This window comes from Rattus norvegicus, chromosome 2 (genome assembly GCF_021556685.1).
Source record: "Rattus norvegicus strain SHRSP/BbbUtx chromosome 2, alternate assembly SHRSP_T2T, whole genome shotgun sequence".
Classification (NCBI taxonomy): domain Eukaryota; kingdom Metazoa; phylum Chordata; class Mammalia; order Rodentia; family Muridae; genus Rattus; species Rattus norvegicus.
In genome coordinates, this window is record NC_141535.1 from 30,692,370 (window position 1) to 30,710,697 (window position 18,328).

Here is an 18,328-nt window from a genome sequence, read left to right on the forward strand (position 1 = left end):
TGTAAGGGCAGCGCGTGGCTTGTGGGGGATGGGACTAGAGCCAATACTTGTCAGAGGCTGAAATGGCTTTGGCAAAGTGCTTCTAAGGATAAGATTAGATCTTTGAGGATTTGTTCTATTATTTTATGTTCCCAAGGCACAGCTCTGTGGTTTCCTGTATCTTGTCACTTCTAAAGACATTCCTTATTCTACTGTACTGTGGTCCCACCAGGTTATTAAGTGGTTCTAAGGGAGAAGAGAGAGAGAGAGAGAGAGAGAGAGAGAGAGAGAGAGAGAGAGAGAGAGAACCTGCTGGATGCCGCAGATTAAGATAGGAAGTAAGATTGAAGCAGTTCTTGGCTTCCTGGGTTCCCATACAGTGAGAGACACCACCAAGAACACTGTAGCTATGGTTAAGCCTATGAGGCAGGCTGGTTGGTGCCATGGGAATGGAAATACAAGATCTGAACATGGCCAGAGAGAACAGCACAGGTGCTAACACAGTCTAGGGGGTCTTGAATGGGTTTGTTTCCTCTGCCAGTTAAATAATTAAATGGCGGGAAAATTCTCAAGTAGCAGTAGAGACCTCTCAAAGGCTGCAAACGGGAATAGAGAGTCAGCAGGTAAAAAAAGGCATTTATTGAGGGTGAGGAACAGACACCCACACAGGCATACAGAGGAGAAGTCCCTTTGCAATGTAGAGGGAGTGGGGGTCTCAGAAAGTTGAAACAACTAGGCTCTTCTTGAGGGCTGGGTTTGTTGTTGTTGTTGGTGGTGGTGGTGGTGGTGGTGGTGGTGGTGGTGGTGTTTTTTCCCTCCCCTAATTTAGGGTTTGTCAGTTTGAAGGAAGATATGATATTGCTTGATCTACAACTGCTATGTCTTTTTCTTGTCTCAAGCCAGACGGGAGAGGAAGAAGCTGACCATTTTGGAAATCTGCCACCTTTATTACCTGTCCGTCAGCCATTTCTCTACCTGTCTAGCTCCTGGTCTCTCAGTGTGTTGAGGACATGAGGATAAAGGAGGAGAGGGGAACTAGATGGAGGGACTGGGCATCCTTCCTGTCAGGCTCCATGGTATGTCAGGGCCACCTGGCTCTACGGCACGTGACCTGAATCACTCACGAAAAGTGGCTGCCTAGGAAAAACAGTGAGAGCCACTGGAGGCTCTCGAGGTCCACACCCTCTTCAGGGCTGTCCAAAGTTGTGGCCACTGTGAGTGGTGTGGAAGAGCAGCCAAGAGGCAAACAACAACTTGGCCAAATCCAGTCAACTTCTTCAGAGACTTAGCTACTGCGAGTCTTAAACTCACCCTATACATTCTCTCCCTTAGTTTTTTCCCTCTGAGTCAGCTGACATAGACATCTTGGGGAATCTGCAATGTGGCACAAAGGGACTGTCAAGGCAGAGGCAGCAGAGAGTTCCCACTGCTCATCATCACGCGCTCCTTCTAGTGCACTGCCGGGAGCAGACAGGACAGAGGCCTGCAGGATGCTGACAGGTGAATGAGAAGGCTCTGGAGTAGAGGCCAGCAACTCCATTCCAACCACAGAGGAGCCGGGAGACACAGTTCAGTGCAAGAACATCTCTCCCTTCAAGCGAGCTTTAATCGCCCCCAAATAAAAGAAATTATCTCTACCAGAAAAATATGGAAGCAGGTGAACAGAGGCAGTTCCTTCTTCTCCTCACCTCCCCAGGTGATTGACAGCTACTCGCAGCTGCCCTCTATTCCCAGCCAGCGGGTTGGAGGGGCACAGATTAAAGGCCCGGCTGACAAAGGCCATGGGATTAGATGGTTCCTCAGAAATCCTTCTTTGAGCACTTAAAAGCCAATCTAGTTTTATTTCCCAATAACGAGGCTTAACAGCAATTCAGAGGCAAAGGCGGCAACCCGCAGACTTCCGCTGAGCGCTCCCTTCACATCTGGGGCTGGTGGCTGCCGTGCACACGGAACAGCCCACATCGGGAGGGAGGGTGCCTAGGAAGCAAGGCACAAATACTTCACTGCATGATGGAGCCAGTCCCGCACGGATAATCTTGGTATGTTTGCCCTCCCAGCTGCTGTTACCACCCTTCAAGCAGGGCCCACTCCGACAGCCATCAAAGTAGCAGACCCCGGAAGATGGATCGGAATAGGAAAAGACTTCCTCTCCAGCACCTAAGAGGCCACTTGCAAATGGATGTCGTTGCAGAGACATCTGTAAAGTCCTTAGCGCAAAGGATGACATTTGTTTAGAGCTCACGTCTGATTGCCTCAGCAGGCTAGCGTTTCAGAGTATGCATTCTCGGGCTGGTGGTACTGGTTTGGGAGATTATGTGACCTCTAGTTCGTAGAAACAGGTCGCTCACTGAGGGTAGCGGAGTGGGAGGATATAGGAGACGGTAGATTAATCAGTAAAATGCTTGCTATAAAAGCATGTGGACCTAAGTTTTTATCTCTAGAACGCACATAAAAACCTAGGTGCGGTGGTGGGTACTTATAATCCTATCGCTGGGGAGATACAGCAGGATCCCTGAGTCTAACCGGCCAGTCAGTCCACCTGAATCTACAAACCCCAGAACACAGGGAGAGACCCTGTCTTTAAAAAATGAGGTAGACGGCTCCTTAGGAACAAATCCTGGCCTATACAAGACTTCATGGCATCTGCGGTCCTAACTCAGACTCTAGGATGCTTCCTTGGCATCCCCAGGCCACTAGGGACTCAGTCAGTCTGGATCATCTGTTTCTGGAAGCTTCTCTAGATCAGTGAGGACAGCGGGTTGGAATTACACCCAGGAATAGAAAAGTTGTCTTTCTGGGTTACTTGGGTTACCTTTTACATTGCTCGAGGCCAGGATCTACGTGGTTGGTTTTACATCTTGGGCTGATTCCTACTGGGAGCTTCTAAACACCCGTGCTGAGCCTGGCTTGGCTTTTTCAGATGAAAAGCTTTGGTGGTACAGTCTGGAGAGACGTTTCAGTGTTCCACAGGTGATTCTCATGTGCAGCTTCATGAGAAGCAGTGATTTACACACCCTCTGCTCTAAATCTGTTAGGGTGCAGGGTTGGATCTTCCTGTTCATCTGCTCTCTGGGCTTGAGAGTATAATAAGCAATGAATTTATAGTATGAATCCCTGCGGGGGAGGGGGGAGAGAGATAGAGATAGATAGATAGATAGGTAGATAGATAGATAGATAGATAGATGATAGATAGAGAAGAGAGTCCTGTTCCTGCAGGCTTCCTCACCTCTAGAAAAAACCTACTGATCAGGGAGCTGCTTCTCCTATAGGAATTCCTTTCATCTTGAGAACATCCAGGAGTTTTGAGAGGCCCCATAACCCCTCACATTCACTTTTTTTTTTTAACCTGCAAACCCTTTGAAAAATCAATGTCCTTGAAGATGGAAAAAGCCAGGCTTTGACTCAGGTGGCCTGGAAGGTGCTTGTCAATTCTAAGTGTGAGCTGTAGGTTGTGGGGCATCAGTCCTCCCATCTCTGGCACGTGTAACACGTCACTCATACCCTACCCAGAACTGTCAGCTCAGCCTCGAGAAGCTCATGAGATGGTGCTTGCCCTGACTGAAGTTACTGAGTCCGTAGAAAGGTCTCAAGACTAGCTGGAGGAGCTGAGAGAGAGAGAGAGAGAGAGAGAGAGAGAGAGAGAGAGAGATCCTGACTTAAATGACAGAAGATGCTCAGTGAGAAGCATTCCCACTTAAACGATGGAATAAATCAAACTGGCTAGCAGGCACACCAAAGTCCTTTAAACCTGCATGAATTCTTAGGCAAATGCCACCAACATTCAGAGATGCATTGCTCTCTTTCCTCTCGGACACCCTCCCTACCCCAGGACACACCTCTGCCTCTTCGCCATGACAGTTTCTCACAGTCTGATCGTACTGAACACTGGGTAGAGAAATTGGGCTCTGGTTGGTTTTCAAAAGTGCCCCCACATATCTTGAAAGAACCTAATTTATTTGGCCCCATTTTTTTCCAGGGTGAGCTCATGGGAAACCTCATCTGGGGTATCTGGGGCTCTGTAAGCCGCTCATTATGTGGAACCTGGAACCCCACTTCAGATGATGCCAGGAGTGACATCTTCTAACGAGGTCACAGTGATTATGGGCAAATGACAATTTCCATGTCTGCCACCGCTGCTTAAATTGTACATGGTCTAAAAGAATAGTAAGGAGCTAATTTTGTCCCTTGGGTGGGGACCCACATGAGGATGTCACAGGTTGCTGCTGAGAAGGCAGTCCTGCCCTGACATCACAGATCTGAAATTCTGGAGCAGGCTCAAGTTGCTTTGGGCTGGTGCTTTGTGTGAGTGTTAACAGAAAACTTTCTGGGAAAGGACTGGGCTTTAGAATTTAAGCATTGGCTGCATAGGACGGGTGATGGTGACACATCCTTACAATCCCTGAACTTGGGGTTGGGGGCACTAAGGCAGGAAGATTATGCATTGAAGTCTAGCAAGACCTTGTCTCAAAACAAAATAATTAAAAGAAGTCACTGCATTTGTGTGCTGACACTGCCATAACGGTCACGACTGGGTGGTATAAACTACAGAAATCCACTGTCTTGAATGCCAGAAGTCCAAGATCAAGGTATCAGTGTCACCAGAGCTGTTAGAGTCGAAGCCTGGGCTATGATGGGCTTCACAAGCTAAGCATGGCCACCCGTTCTCAATATGTCGATTTAGAAACAACCCTGAACAGCAGAGAAAGGAGATTTATTCAATGCAGCCACACTTGGAAGAAGAACAAATAAAGGGGTCTAGTGAGCTCCAAGTTTGTCTTCCAGGTTCTAACACAAGGTTTAGATTTAAATAGAAGGCAAGAAGCATGCAGAACTGAGCAGTCCTGGCCAAAGTGTGGTCCTACTCAGCACTGGTCACCAATGCCTCTGCTCTAGACTCTCCTGCAAGGTGTTCCCGCAAGTCGGCAGAACTTTGTGACATCTCTTTCTGGGAGACAGAATCTTTTTCTAGCACGAGGCTTTAGCCTTTTTCTTCTCCCAGCATGAGATTCCTGGGGGAGATTCAATTCCTTGGAGATTAATAGTCTGATAGCCAAAGGGTGGGGCACAAGTCTGTCTCCTTAGGGGAGCTTAATTCTTGCCAAGATATTTACACAAGCAGACTTGCTTCTTGTGAGGGAGGGATCTGATCCTGGTTTACCTCCCTGGCTTCCTCGTTCCTAGTTTCCTTGTTCCCCTTCACGCCCTCTTTCCTGTAAAGGTATCTGTCTGTATGTCCAGATTTCCTTTTTTATAAAGTCACCACTCAAAGGCCCAGCGTAATAATTATGTTTTACTTTGACTGTGTTGGTGACGTCCCTGTCCGCGTGTGCCAGCCCATAAAGGTGCTGAATGAGAGCTCGGAAGACATGTCTTTCCGGCAAGGCTCAATTCAACTCATGGCAGATTACATCTAAAGTAAATCTCGTAAAAACGAAGTTTTATGGTTAATTTCTAGTGCGAACTTGACAATCGTTCTGTGCCTTCCCTTCATTAGTTTACTGGATTCTTACGATCCTTTGAAATCACTGCCGTCAGTACGCAGTGATAAAGGTCACGTGTCAAGGAGCAGAGCCTTATCTGGTAAGAGCCGGGTCGTAAGGTAAGAGCACATGGTTCAATGCCTAGAGAACTTACCAGCAATATTCTACATATCCTCTGCTTTATAAGCCTCAGTCGGAGATGTTTTGAGGTTTGTAGCAGCTTAAACTTTTTACTCTGGGGGGACTTAAGTACACAGGGCCCGAGCTCTTACTCATGGAAACCTGTTGCGTGCTGACGTCATCAAGGGTGGGCCGTCACAGCCTGAGCATGACCGAGATAGCCTGGGAAACGGGAGACTTCTGCGAGGGTTGGGTTTTGCCCTGAGGACTCCAAGACAGCCTTTGAAACCTTCCCTCCAAAGCAGAGCAGTCCAGGGTGAGTCTCCTATCTCGTCCACTCTTCCCTTCTCTCCTGTAACTCCTTCGATCTCCAATAAATTCTGTCTAACTGTGTCTTCTTGTCTGCATCTCACCTTGACCCTGGCCATTCCATTTCTGGTGCTTTCTGTAAATCTTAGCTTTTTGAATCTCAGGACCAGTTTGCTTTCTGGTGTGTCAAATCTCCACAATTAATAGGTTTCGTTTTCATGGTTCTGACCCCACCCCTGACCAAGAATTTTTCCTCCCTGCTAAAAACTAAGGCCGAAAATGGGTGCCTTTGCACCTCTAGAGGCCACCTCGGGTTTGTTTAAAGATGGCTCAAAGCTGATGGAAGCTGGTTCCCTGACCAGCATGCACATATGTGGGCTGCTTTGATGTGACCGATGGGATCGTGTTTGCTGATAGGGCCCGCTAATAATCCAACTAGGTGATGTCATTCTTGGCAGGGCCCAGAAAGAAAAACAGAGGCCAGCAGCTCCCCTTGGCTGCCCTGGCCCCCATAAGGGATCTTTAACTTGGCTTTTGCCAAGCAGATGAAATTGGAAAGTTCTGTGAACCCAGCTGAGTTTTCTTGCCTCCCAGGGATGAGAGTTTTTGTCAAAAACCTTGGGCCACTAGGCTGGTTTCCATAAATCCCTTGGAAAGCGTTGTACTATCTTTGGAAATACTCTTGGGAGTGGAGACTTCTCACGGAGCTGGGTGATAACGAATTCCTGAAGACCCAGACTTTGTTCTAGAATCGATCTGCCCTGTAGGGAAGAGATAGGAGCACCTGACCAGAGTAGCTTAAATGGCCGAGGACGGGGTAGGAGCACACACTGGGAGGAGAGTGGGGATCCAGCTCAGCTCAGTTGCTACTGTACTTGCTTAGGGTGACCTAGGGCCTTTATAAAATTGGGTATAGTGATGTAGGCTCACAAACCTAACTCTTGGATGGAGATAGGGGCAAGGGACTCCAAACTTCAAGGCCAGCCTGGGCTAACAAGACCTTGTTTATAAATAACCAAGCAAACAAACAAGCAAGCAAATAAATGATAAATCCTTAGTCTCTAATAAAACGCTTTCTCTTTTAATTTCCTCAATTTTCTTAGCCCAAATGCAAAGGGAATCTTATTTCCAAGTAGGGAGATTGTTAGTATTCTATTTAAGCTCCGCCCCACAGTAGCCTGGCAACAGCCTGGTAAGCTCCGCCCCACAGTAGCCTGGCAAGCTCCGCCCCACAGTAGCCTGACATTATATAAGGGTCTGCTTGCCCCCCCCCTCCTCATTCTTTTTGCTCTTCTCTTCTCTGGTCTTCCCTGTCCCTTCTCTCCCCACCCCTTTCCCTTCACGTGCCCATGGCCGGCCTCCTTTCCTCTCTTCTACTCTTCTCTCATTAAACCTCTCCACGTGGAACCGTGTTGGCTCGGTGTGTTCTGTCTGGGCGCGAGCCGAGATTTAATCCCTAACAGAGATTGATTGCAGTGCCATCCACAACTCCACTCTGCTCCTGGAAGCATATTCTGTGGCCAGCTCCCTGCCCAGAGTTGACCCTTTAGCTCCTCTGTGCCCACACCATGGCTTCTCTGGTCCCGTAGGCAGATACTGTTCATGGTATGAAACCCACACAGATCTTTATCTGTGTTTGTTAGGGAAGTCTGTGAAATATTCACGGCCTTGAGGGAAAGCATTCACCATAAAAATCAAAGGCTCCTGTCCTTGATCTGCATAGCCCAAGTTGTAAAACTCCCTTCAACAGGGTGGTCATTTTTACATCGGCTTACAAAGATGTACTTTCGGCCAAATTGCCTTCATATAATGGGGAGAGCGCATTCCTTTTTAGAGTCATTGAGAACCAGGGACTTTTATGGGCTGGGGAGATGCGAGAAGTAGTAGTTATTCAGGAGAAATTCTACAAATAAATATATTTGGTGGTTTATAGACTAGATCCCACCTAGCAGGCTTGGAAGGGTAGCAACTGTTGGTAAAGCAGATGATATTTTCCAGTTGGCTTTTATGATAATCAGGGCTCTGTTGCCATGGATAAATTCCATCAGGATGCAAAGTTGAAAACACTCGGAGGGAAAGGCTGATGGTGATTTCCAGTCCTACAGAGCTACCTCTGTCCATTCCTCAAATACTCATCGATAGTCACTATGTGCCTCCAGGCACTCAGGGAGCAAAGGGCTGCAGTGGTGGCCGGGCAGAACTAGCTCTGGGTGTCAGAAGCAGGCAATGAGGTAACAGTAGTTAAAACTGTGGACTATTGTCAAACAGTGTTAAATACTATTGAAGATGCTAGGCAGGAAGAAGGATGGGGGAGCAGTGTGCAATGTATACCCAGAACAGGTTATGCTGAAAATGGAGCATTCTGGTAAGGACCTGGGGGGAGAAAGGGAGACTGTCACTAGGACATAAAGTGCAGTGAAGGCAGAGGCCACTATGACTGTGGCAAATGAAAGTAATATTGAGGAGAGGTCAGAGGAAGTTGGAGAGCATGTTGGATGAGCCCGAAGGGCCAGCCACCCAGACTTTCTACAGAAGGCCCTTCTCCCAACACACACATTTCCCAACATTCCATCGGGTACACTCAGTTCCTGACTGTTGTTGAACTCCCTGGCTACTGCCCTTTCGAAGCCCCTTTCTGGTGGCTACTATGAGTTCTGGAAGTGCGGTGGAACTTTTATGAGTCAGCATGACTGGGCTAAGGGACACCCAGGTCAGGAGGAAAACATTTCCTGGTATCCCCAAGGCATTCCTGGAAGAAATTAGCATTTGAGTCACAGACTGTAAAGCTGATCCACTGTCACTAGGGGAGGCATACACCCCCCTGAATCAACTAAGGGCTTGACTGTGACAAAATGCAGAACAGGGTGTACACATTCACTTCCTGACACCTTTTCCTGCCATGCAACAGAGGTTGTAGGCTTTGGGGCTTTGGACTCGAGTGTAAGGGTCCATGATTCACCAAAGAATGATACCTGGGCAGACTCAAATAGTATGCAAAAGCAAAGAGCGTTTTATTCTGCAGAAGTCCAGCATGCTGGGGTCTACCATCAACCAAGATGGAGGCCCCTAGTGAGCTTGAAGACCTGACTTAAAGCACATTAGGGGAATTCTGGGAGGGGTAGGTGACCTCTATCTTATGTTGTCTATCTCTAGGGCCCCATTGCTGGGGCATGGCGGGGGGAGGGGCTGGAAACTGTTGCTGACAAATTGCCCTTGCCTCAGGTCAGGAGGCGGGGTGGCTTCTGATGGTGGGGCAGTTTCTGATTGCTGGACAGCTTCTGACTGGCTACCTGAGGCCTGGGTTTTTTTCAGTTAACTGATTTGCATCAACTTGCCCAGTTCTTGGAAATAGAGATTTAGGCCTAGTCTCCTGAATTGCCAATTTGGAGCCTGCCATGGAGTCAGCCTAGCCTTCTCATTAGGATTTTGGATGCTGAGGGCTTTCCTGGTCCTTCTGCTTGTAGCTAGCTCTTCATGGAACATCTCAGCTGAGACCAATACAGCAGCCATGTCGAATCACCTAGTTCTGTTTGCCTTAACTTCTCGTCAGGATCCAAGTCAGATGTAGCCTTTTTTTTTTTTTTATGTCAGGCACTCTGCACACACAAGGAGAATGCTTGTTACATAGAAAAGCTCTACCGGAGAGCTTTGAGAACTGTGCGTTTGTCCTTTGTGTCTGAAACTGAGGAGAAGGTGGTGTGGGATCATTTAATCTTGTCCATTAATCAATATTCTTTCAAGTACCATGATTTCATTTTGGAAATATTCAAGCCCAAATCCAAGGATTATAGAATTTCAAAGTGTGCCGTACTTACCCTGCCTTATTTAGTCTGTAGTAGGAAAATCACGCACCTTTGAAAATACTTCTCAATTTCTATCTTTGATTCGAATACAGATTTTGTTTGAAACCTTTCAAATCATAAGGAAATAGCAGTCTGAAATCCTTAGGTATGGAGTCTCGTGGGAGAGTGGGCGACACCTCCAGAAGGGGCATGACGCCAGACAGTTGGGGTCCTAGGAGTGCATGGTCCTTATCTCACTCTTTCCTTTATGTTTCTCTGTTGTCTGCAGAAGGAAGGGATCCAGCCAATGCTATGTTGGCAATGTTGTCATCAGTCTGTCTCACAAGGGGAAAACTGAAAGTCACACACATCATTTGCAGGGTACATAGACCTTGGTGGCAGGTTGGGTCCCAAAAAATGCCTGCAATCATGCTCCCCAATCTGTCCTTAGCCGTCAGGATTGGGGAATGTGTAAATAGTGTCAGTCTTTCGTTTGCACTCTGTCAATCCGTCTGTCCCACTAACTCTCTGGGAAGATAACCGAGCCCTTGGGTTCCCATGGTGGAGGCAGATGGTAGGACGTATCTTAATACAGGTGACATTCAGTAATCAGCAAGATAAAGGATCCAGATTCAGAGCTGATGCCTGGGGAGCACAGTCGGTGACGTGCCTAGGAGCCGAGGCTATTTTTGACTGTGGTAGAAAAGTTGCCACATGCTCCTTCCCAGAGTCTGGTAGTTTAAAGGTATATGAAAATGGCTTGGAGGTAGGGTATCAATGTCTGTACACAGATTCAGCATTCTGAGAGAAGTGCAAGTGATTCCTAGCTCGTAGACATTGGGGGAGTACAGACACCACTCACTGAGGAGAGATGAAGTTCTGGGAAACAATCTAGGGGTCCCTGTCATGGAGAGGTGCAGACTGGAAAAAGGCCGTCATAAAGTGAAGGCAGCAGGAGACTGTCTTCTTTGGGAGCTCTGGGCTTCCGCCTCTCCCAGGAGCAGAAGTTGAAAAGAACGGGAGGGTTCATGTCAAACTAGTGGGTTCAAGTCACATCTCACTCCCAGCTCCTTGGACAGAGTCTTAACCTCTGTCCATGTCTTCCCCATGACCAACCAACCCGCTCTGGTCAGCCGAGACTCAGACCTCACTTCCATGTTCTTTTTTGTGGGCTCTTCCAGCGACCTGCTCCACTTCCCCAGTGTCTGTGCATTCAGGCCACACATCAGCCAGGCCCCTGGGACTCTGAGATACTCATCTACCTGCTAAAGATGGAGGAGTAGGAAGGCCTGAGTGGATCAAGAAAAGCTAAGAGGGATAAGAAGAGCAATACTATCTTTGTGCATCTGACCTGTCTGTCTTAGTCAGGGTTTCTATTCCTGCACAAGCATCGTGACCAAGAAGCAAGTTGGGGAGGAAAGGGTTTATTCAGCTTACACTTCCACATTGCTGTTCACCACCAAAGGAAGTCAGGACTGGAACTCCAGCAGGGCAGGAAGCAGGAGCTGATGCAGAGGTCATGGAGGGATGTTTCTTACTGGCTTGCTCCCCCTGGCTTGCTCAACTTGCTTTCTTATAGAACCCAGGATAACAGATGGCACCACCTACAATGGGTTAGGTCCTCCCCACTTGATCACTAGTTGAGAAAATGCCTTACATATGGGACTCATGAAGGCATTTCCACTACTGAGGCTCCTTTCTCTGTTATAACTTCAGCTTGTGTTGAGTTGACACACAGCTTTGGTATCACCAGGTAAAGAAATTTGGAAAAGAGATCCTGGCCCTTTTGGGAACTGAGTCAGGCACCATGCAGTTACACATGCCCCCTGCTTATATAGGCTGCTTGGCCTTTCCTAGTATGTCACCCCATTAAGGATGGGCAATCTACATATGCAGACAGCTGATGTTACTTTACCCGAACATAGAAATAGCCCCCACTGACTTACTCAGAGACCACAACCAAACAAAAAACGATCCAGACTGACCCAAGGGCAAACAGACCCAGAAAAACTAATGGTACCTTCCTTAAATAGACTTTTTTTATTTGAAAACTCTTCACTTTATAAATAGTGTCTAATTTAACTCCATAAAAATAAATTGGCCAGATCATCTTGTGGGAAGATGAATTGCATAATGGGTCTAGTCAAATACTGTAGCCTAAATATTGACCCTATTAGAACTGTTGGGCTGAATTTTTCAGAACGTGATTCATCACATTCCTCCCCTCCTGCCTTTCTCCCTGCAGGCAGCCTGCTTTTGTTTCTGTTTCTCCAGCCCCAGGTGGGAGCCCCAGAACAACCTTGCCCTCTGTGATGTAGCACTTTTCTGATTTATGAGAGGCTTGAAAGATCTCTGTACTCCACCTGAATGGGGGTGTCCCTGTGTAAACCTCACAAAGACCACAAACAGCACTGGTAGGCTGCACCTGGGCCCCCAGGCCTTTGAAAGAACCCCGTAGGGCACAGGCAGCAGCCAGGCCATACCTTGAACTCTGCCGGCTTGTTTTTCCAAGACATTTTTATCCATTAGGGAGATTTTTCTGGGATCTGTGTAGAGGTTCTCTCAGTAAACATTTGCTTAGTCTCTGTGTGGTAAACATTGCCAAGCCACTTAGGGGACACAAACAGAAAAAGCTCACAAGGCAAGGCAGTGAGGTGCCTAACTGCCAGTCACAAGCTCCAGCCAGGTGAATGTGACATCCAGGTTCAGGTGGAGTTGCCTCGGTTCATTAAGAAGTATTTCTCATGAGATTCTAGGCTTAGAGGCACTGCTCATCCCCCAGAGAGAGCCTGACTGGAACTGTGACAAGGAATGCCTTCACGAGAAGCCCAGAGGGTGAGCACACTTCGGTGCTTTTCTTAGGACCATATGGTTTATCTTCACTGGTAAGATCTACCCTGTGGAGAGTTTGGGAGAGAGGGAATTTCCTCCCAGAACATTCCCCTGCTGTCTTGCTATCTCCCTGCTGAGACAAGAGTCCTGAGAAGGTGAGAGAACAGCTTGGGCTGGTCCTGAGAACTCTTAGGGGAAGAGCACTCACATTCCACACCCACTAGAGCCTACCAAGGCTTCCTGGTGACAGGCAAGGAATACCCCTGCCTGGGCTTTTCCAAGTGGCAGTCTGCATGAGTGAGCTGAGCTCCCAGGACAGATGCCAAGTAGTGTGGAGACGACTGTTTATGGAGACGGACCAGAGGACTAAGCAGGTTCACAGCATAACTTTTGCTACGTTTGATTCTCTTTCTTGAACTTTCCTTTGCATTGTGGTTCTCACCCATGCCTCCTTGGAACTTTAGCACACGTTTACTTTGTAGAGCATCTTTAGTGAGGGGTGGAGAAGGTGAGGAAAAGAAGCTGTGCTCAGAGTTTGAGAAGGTGGTAATAAGCCAGCTACAGGGGCTAAGACAGATGCCCATTCAGCCAACAGACAACAGCCTGGGTCATCGTTTGAGCCATATCAGCCCTAAAACTGAAATGTTTTATCTGAGCATCAAGGGGTGTCACCAGAAGACCAGAAGACTGGGAAGACTGTCAGGAGACAAATGTTTTAGTTGCAGCATTAGCTTGGGGATGGCAGATGATCCCTTTCTGTCTTTCCAGGTACTTGGCAGAGGGATAGAAGACTTACTTGGGTATCTTTGTGCCTCATGAGATGCATGTAGCCATGTGAAAGTCCTCAAGAACAGTCAGACCATCCCAAGTATATTGGAAGCTATTGCTAACCACCTCTTTTTGATGCAGCCCAACCCCTCACCACCATCATCTCCCTTTCAAACCACTGTGGTCAAATATGGTTCCAGAACATGTTAAGAGGAACAACTCCAGAGCTGACGTCAGCAGCATACAGTTCATCCCAGAGAATGGCTGCTTCCACACCCTGGTGCAGCTCTCAAGGCTGTTCTGTGGCATTCTGAAGCTTCAACCCACTCATTCTGGGTCTGTACATCTAAGACAAAGCACACAAATGAACCAAGGACAGAGGCTTTCAGTCATGGTCCTATGCTTTCTGAGGATGATCTTTAGAATGCAAGATGTGATCTTTTGTTCCCTTCTTTAGAACAGACAGAAAAGCCCAACTCCTGGGACACTTCTCATTGTTCATTGATACATACACTGGGCATTGTATGATTTTTGAAGAGACTGACAGAGGTCTGTTTTGTGCTCTTGTAAGATCATGATTTGGTGCAGGAAATTGTTAATTCCAAATCCCGGGAGGTCACTGTGCTAGACTAAAGTCCTAGACTGGGCCTTGAGAAACCAGGCCAAAGCTAAAAGTGCCATCGCTCTTCCTAAAGTCATTCATCATCAAGCTGAAACGCAACCACTTACATGATATCTAGAAACCAAGATTAGAGAGGAATAGCCAAAGCTCTCAAATGAGTGACCCATGGAGCTTCCTTCTAGACCCACACTCCACCTTTAGCTCTTCCTGTTTTTTTTCTTCAAGTTTTTAATTTTTCTCTCTATAAAACCAACTTCCTCTGTTTAATTTATTGGAACACTATTCTATTTTATGGAAGGAAGAGCTGTCAAGAGTCTAGGATCAAAAACGAAACCAATTAAGATGTGTGAGAGAGGGGCTGGAGCAATGGCTCAGCGGTTAAGAGCACTGACTGCTCTTCTAGAGGTCCTGAGTTCAATTCCCAGCAACCACATGGTAGCTCGCAACCATCTGTAATGGAGTCTGATGCCCTTTTCTGGTGTGTCTGACAGTGTGCTCACAGATGTAAGATAAATAAATCTTAAAGAGGAGGAGGAGGAGGAAGAGAGGGAGGAGAAGGAAGAAAGAATGCAGGGAGGGAGGGAGTAAAGAAGCAAACAAAAGCAGGGAAGAAGGAAGGAAGAAAGGGAGGGAGAGAGGGAAAGAAGGAAGGAAGGAAGGAAGGAAGGAAGGAAGGAAAGGGGAAGTTTTATATTTCAGCTATTAGGACCTGTTTCTCAGTCTCTATCATAGTCTTCTTGGAGGTAAAGATGGTCAGAAACCACGGGGTTAGCAACCTCCCATGGCTGTTTTTTGCTCCATTGGCATCAGTGAGGGAGATGGTGGCCACTGGGAGCTCTTCACATCCTGCACCTCACTGTATCGTCCCATAAGGCAGATACATACATGGACATCATGTCCATCATCTAGAGAGGTGGACTGAGTGATACCAGCTGACATCTGGAGAGGAGTCAGCTCCAGTCTTCATAGTCACAGAAGGACAGGCCTGCCTCTGAGGAGCTCCAGGGTCTTGCTAGAGTGGGTTTGCCAAACATGCCAGGTAAGAGCAACTCTAGAGTAGAGAAACAGTGCCTGCCTTCAGTCTTTTCTCCAGCTCCAAACAACCCTATTCTCAAGAGAAACAGGAGGTTTCTCCACTATGTTTATCTCAATTGATGGACACCCAGATTGGCACTTTTTGTGAATTTGCTTTCTTTGACATTTTTGCGGGTGGGTCATGTGAGGTGGACTTGTCCCTTTAAAATGGTTGCAGGTCACAATGCAAGAGATCAGCAAATCCTGGGACCTTGTACCTAACAGACATGTCTACACCACAGCTCCTGCATCTATGGCTTAGGGAACATACTGGAAGAAGGGGTGGAAAGACTGTAAGACACAGAACATCAGGAAGTATGCTGTGAAAGAGCCTTTCCTAAAAATGGCTGCATAAAGAAGATGAGAGGAATAGGCTGTTAACGGAAGGGAGAAGTTCTGCAGGGTCCCACTCTAGCCAAGAACCACAGGCAGCTAATGACTGCTGAGAGAGGGGAACTTACCCTCTGGCAGTGATGACTCCAGTGCAGAGTAGTCTACCCTGAAACCATACATGCACAAAGAGCACATAGGAGCTCAGCAGATTGTATTTCTACACATCTGTACACACACGTATAACAGGCCCCAGGCCTTAGTAGGCCCTGAGTCCTCAGCACAACTGAGTGCATAGTGTAAGTGCCATTTAGGTTTTAAAATGGAATACGGACAGTACCACCTGTCAAAACTAAAACAAAGGCCGAATCCATCAAATTCCATTGTCTTAGTACTTTGTCTTAGTTAGAGTTTAAATAGCTGTGAAGACACACTATGACCAAGAATTCTTATAAGGGACAACATTTAACTGGGGCTGGCTTACAGGTTCAGAGGTTCAGCCCATTATCATCATGGTAGGAAGCATGGCAGATGTGGTGCTAGAGAAGGAGCTGAGAGTTCTATGTCTTTTTCTGAAGGCAAACAGGAGAAGACTAATGTCCAGGGAGCTAGGACAAGGGTCCTAAAGCCCACGCCCTAGTGACACACTTCTTCCAAGAAGGTCATACCTACAACAAGGACACACCTCCAAATACTGCCACTCCCTGGGCCAAGCGTATTCAAACCACCACGTCCCTATGGTTCTGGGAAAGTCTTTAAATGTTCTAAATTTGCTTTTTGGCTTCCGTAGTTCCACTTTGTGCTTTTTGTTGACTGAAGTATAACAAACCAGAACATGGGTTTTGTGTTTAAAAGCTCACTCCAAGAAAAGCTCAAGACTACACTGTGATCCCAAATACCTAGTGTAGTCAGGGGTTGCTAATAAAGATTTTTTATTGGCTTAAACCCATGTCTGAGCAGTCTTCTCTGGTGGATACCCTACAACACACACATATATGTATGTAACAATAATAGTCAAAGAATAAGAAGCTACAACTTGAGAGTTGGGGAGAATGAGAAGGATTCAAAGGATGGTGGCAGAGATGGGCTGGACAGAGGAAAGGGAGAGAAGAAATGATACAATTCTATTTTTATTAAAAACAAAATAAAGTAGCCTCAGGAAAAAGTCACTCATTAAAAAGAGTTACATGGGCTGGAGAGATGGCTCAGCGGTTAAGAGTACTGACCGATCTTCCAGAGATCCTGAGTTCAAATCTCAGCAACCACATGGTGGCTCACAACCATCTGTAATGGGATCTGATGCCCTCTTCTGGTGTGTCTGAAGACAGCTACAGTGTACTCACATACATTAAATAATAAATAAATTTTAAAAAACCAAAACAATAAAAAAAAGATTTAAAAAAAAAAGTTACATGATGAGAAGCTGGGGTGGGGGTGGGGGTGGTGACTTCATTAGGGAGCACACACCTTAAGTGAAGAGACAAGTTCTATACTCAGAACCCACATTAAAAAATGCCAGGCATGAAGAGCCATGGTGGCACATACTTCAATTCCAGCATTTGAGAGGCAGAGGCAAGCAGATCTCTTGTGTTCGAGGCCAGCATGTTCTACATAGTAAGTTCCAGGAGATAAACAGAGCTATGTAAGGAGACACTGTCTCAAAATGCCAAAAAAGAAAAGAAAAAGTGTTGGGCGTGGTGATACATTTATAATTTCTGGAAAGACATAAGAGAGTCAGTCAGTCTACCTTAACTGGTGATTTCCAAACCAGTGAGAGACCTTGTCTTAGAGGAGACAAATGACATTTCTGAGATTATCCTCCTACCTACCTATCTAAACACACACACACACACACACACACACACACACACACACACACACACACACATACTCACACCACACAAACACTCACACCACCTATACACCACACATACATATACACACACTACACACACACACACCACAAACACACACCACACACACATACACACATCAAACACAACACACACAGCACACAACACACACTACACACACACCACATACACACCACACACACACAACATATACCACACATACCACACACAAATACCATACACACATACACACACAAACACACAAACACACACATATGCATGCACTCACACACACGCCACTCAAAATAATAATCATAATAACAATCACAATACATGAAAGGTAGAGGCAAGGAATATCAGGAGCTCAAAGCTAGCCCCTGTGAAATGGAAACTTAAGGGTTCTTTGGAAAGTCGGTTGAATGGTGTTTTCCTGGAGCAAACACATGATGAAAGGTCTAGCTGAAGCAGACTCAGGAGAAAGGATGTTCTGCTAAAGCAAGCATGTGAAAGGACACGTGATGAAGGATTCTTCACTAACGACACATGTGTACTGTCCCGCCTTACACTGCACAGTTGACCTGCATTTGTTGGGACTCCATAGAAACACACCAAAATCTTCTGGTGATGTGCTGCAGTTTCTTGCAGCTTCTGGGGGCTCTGGCCAATTTTCAGAGGGATGTCAGCTGAGATACGTGTGCTAAGGTTAGACCTGTGGAGGACACGTGATGTTTGGTCTTCTCTGATCGCTTCACTGAGAGAGGCACAGCAAAAGTTCTGGCCACCACTGCTGATTCCTTTTTGCTATCCCAACTCTACCGAACTGGACTGCTGGTGTATCTGTGAGGTGTTGTTGAGTGGATCGAGCTGCTGCTGCTGACCTGTGAACTGAACCGCCAATTTCCAGACAACACAGACAGGAGTTGCTCCAAAGAACCTTTCTAAACAGGTCCTCTTCCCCCATATCCTTTCTTTTCCACCACCTCTGGTGGGTGGTGGGCCACAAGGGAGATTAAAGCATTTAAGAACCATCATTAAAAATAAGGTTTGGAAAAAAAATTAAAGTTATACCTTTGCTTCATAAAGACTTGTCTCAAAATAAAACACTTCACAATGGAAGCTTAGAAAGGCTGAGTCTTCTAGGAAAGTTCCAGAACAACTGGATCAGACATAGCCCAGAGA

General features: G+C 46.7%; 2 long non-coding RNA genes across 3 annotated transcripts in view; both read left to right on the plus strand.

Annotated features, from left to right (window-relative positions):
* The window catches only part of LOC134485581 (uncharacterized), a 120,848-nt gene that overhangs the window by 41,181 nt on the left and 61,339 nt on the right, over positions 1-18,328 (plus strand). The window lies entirely within an intron of this gene.
* Positions 12,335-13,658, plus strand: LOC147996011 (uncharacterized). The gene is made up of 2 exons (XR_015670556.1): positions 12,335-12,657; positions 13,271-13,658. It is a non-coding gene; the product is annotated as an uncharacterized LOC147996011 (long non-coding RNA).